The sequence below is a fragment of the Benincasa hispida genome, chromosome 2, assembly GCF_009727055.1.
Source record: "Benincasa hispida cultivar B227 chromosome 2, ASM972705v1, whole genome shotgun sequence".
NCBI classification, from domain to species: domain Eukaryota; kingdom Viridiplantae; phylum Streptophyta; class Magnoliopsida; order Cucurbitales; family Cucurbitaceae; genus Benincasa; species Benincasa hispida.
The window spans coordinates 3,336,207-3,339,011 of NC_052350.1; positions in this window are offsets into that span (position 1 = coordinate 3,336,207).

Consider the following 2,805-nt stretch of genomic DNA (forward strand, 5'->3'; position numbering starts at 1 on the left):
GTTGAAATAGGCTACATGTGTATTTTGACATACATTGCGTAAGTATTACTCATCTAGATTCACTCATGTATACTCCGTTTCATGTTTAAATAATAATTTTTACTTTGTTTAGGTATCTTTGGGATGAATGTGGTCATGATATTACAAAGAAGTTTTTTATAATTGATCGAGCAAGAATATCGCCACACATGAAGTCTCAAGATATTCGATCCAAAAAGTTAGCCAATCAATTAGAATTGGCTAATTTAGACCAATTAGTCCTTATTCTATATAACACATGGTAAGTAAATACAAGTTCTTATGTTATTTTTAATTTTCATTATACACATACTAATATTTCAAAATTGTTGCTTATTATAGTTATCATTGGATATTGATTGTAATCAATCTACAAGAAAATTGTGTTTATGTTTTGGACTCTCTTCAAAGTAAGGTTCAAGAAGATTTTCATGGAGTTATAAATATGTAAGTGTAATTGAACTTTCTTAGCTATTAATTGAAGTATTTATGTTTAACTAATGTTTTCAAACTATTTAGTGGATTGAAAGCATGGCAAGCCAAGCATGATCTCCAACACCATCGGCCTTCTCCAAAATGGAAACCTTAAAGGTAAATTTGCATTCATTTTTTTAACAATTTATGTTCATTCGAATATAAGAATAATTGTTTTCAACTTCTTTATATGCAGTGCCCCCGTCAATTAGATTCTGTAGGATGTGGGTACTATGTGCAAAAGTATATACACAAAATAGCACATAATCCTACTACTCCCATCACTAGCCTCGTACATAAATTATTTATTTTTTATATACTAGTTTTAATTTAATAAATAGACGTAAACTTATATTGAATTTATTTCTTTTTTTCCTCTTTGTAGTTCAATACAAAAAATGCATATATCCAAGGAGAGATTGACGTAATTCAAACCCAATAGGCAAGTTTTATTGGTCGATTTGTGTAAGGATGTAATTCTTGTGTTTTTTCTCAATAGAATGTAAATGCTAGCTTAGAATGAATGAAAATTTATCTATTTTTATTGGAAGATTTATGTATAATATTTTTGTGTTCATGGAGTATTTGGTGTTAAGTATTCGTGAAATTGGTACTAATTGATATTTGTGAATGAGAGAAATGATAGCTTGGTGTAAGTATTCTATTTAAGTCCGTTATTGTTATGCAAATGTTGGTGATTAGTGTGTTTATTTCATATTTTGATGAGTAAAATTCATAGGTGGAAGACAAATATTGATGGTTGGCATATAATGTCGTTTTTAACTTCTTGACCAAAAAAATGGATTTAGCAACGGAATTTTAAAAAAGGACAATAATTGATAAAAAAAAAAAGGACAGATTCTGAACTTCAATGTCGGTTAAGAGGGTTTCATTTGAAAAAAGTCTTCAGTCACAACCGACATTAAAGGGCTTTAATATCGGTTGGAAATTTCATTAAAGACCTTTAATGTCGGTTGCAACCGACATTGAAGACTGTGTTATTAAAACCCGACATTAAAGGCAACCAACATTAAAGGGCTTTAATAACACTATCTTTAATGTCGGTAAAGCCCGAAATTCTTCTAGTGCTTTCAAGGAAATTTAATAATTAGACCATTACCAGCTAAAGTGGGGACTAAATCACCTACATTTTTAAAACGAATTCATGGTGATATATGTGGACCCATTAACCCACCAAGTTGACCATTTTGATATTTTATGGTATTAATAGATGCATCCAGCAGATGGTCATACGTGTGCTTATTATCAAGTCGAAATCTTGTATTTTCAAGATTACTTGCTCAAATAATTAAGTTAAGAGCATAATTTCTTGATTATACAATTAAGATTATTCGTCTTGATAATGCTAGTGAATTTACATTCCAAGCTTTTGATTATTATTGTATGTCAATTGGGGTAAGTGTTGAACATTTTGTAGCTCATGTTCATACACAAAATGGTTTAGCATAATCATTTATAAAATGTTTGCAATTAATTGCAAGACCATTACTTATGAGAGTTACGCTTCCTTCATTTGTAATGGTGCATGCTATTTTGCATGCAGCGTCACTTGTACGCATTAGGCCAATAGCTTATCATAGGTACTCACCATTATAGTTAGCTTATGGTCATGAGCCAAATATTTCCAATTTGAGAATTTTTGGATGTGCAGTATATGTTCTAATTGCTCTACTACACTGCAATAAGATGGGTCCTCAAAGGAGGTTAAGAATATATGTTAGATATGCTTCCCCATCAATTATTAAATATCTTGAGTCTCTGACGAGTGATGTATTTACTGCACGATTTCTTGATTGTCATTTTAATGAGACAAATTTTCCAATATTAGGGGGAGAAATTAAAAAGTTGGAAAAAAATTATATGGAATGCATCTTTATTGTCTTATTTAGATCCCCATACAGATCAATGTGAACTTGAAGTTCAGAAAATAATTCATTTGCAAAATATAGCAAATCAATTACCAAATGAATCTATAGATACAAAGTAACTAAGTCAAATATACCAGCTAAATGTTCCATAAAAATTCATATCCCAACACAACAAGTTGTCAATAATGAGTCTGGAACACGCTAGAAGCGTGGTAGACCAGTGGGTTCCAAAGATAAAAATCATCGAAAACGAAAAATAATTAATAGTGAAAAAGACTTGGTTGAGGATGTAAATACTCATAAAGAAATCCTCGACATGACTAGTGAGGAAGGTGAAATACCTAAAGATAATAATGAAATTTCAATAAACTATGTCATGCCAGAAAAAAGATGAAATTGAACTAATGTAATCGTTGACAACGTT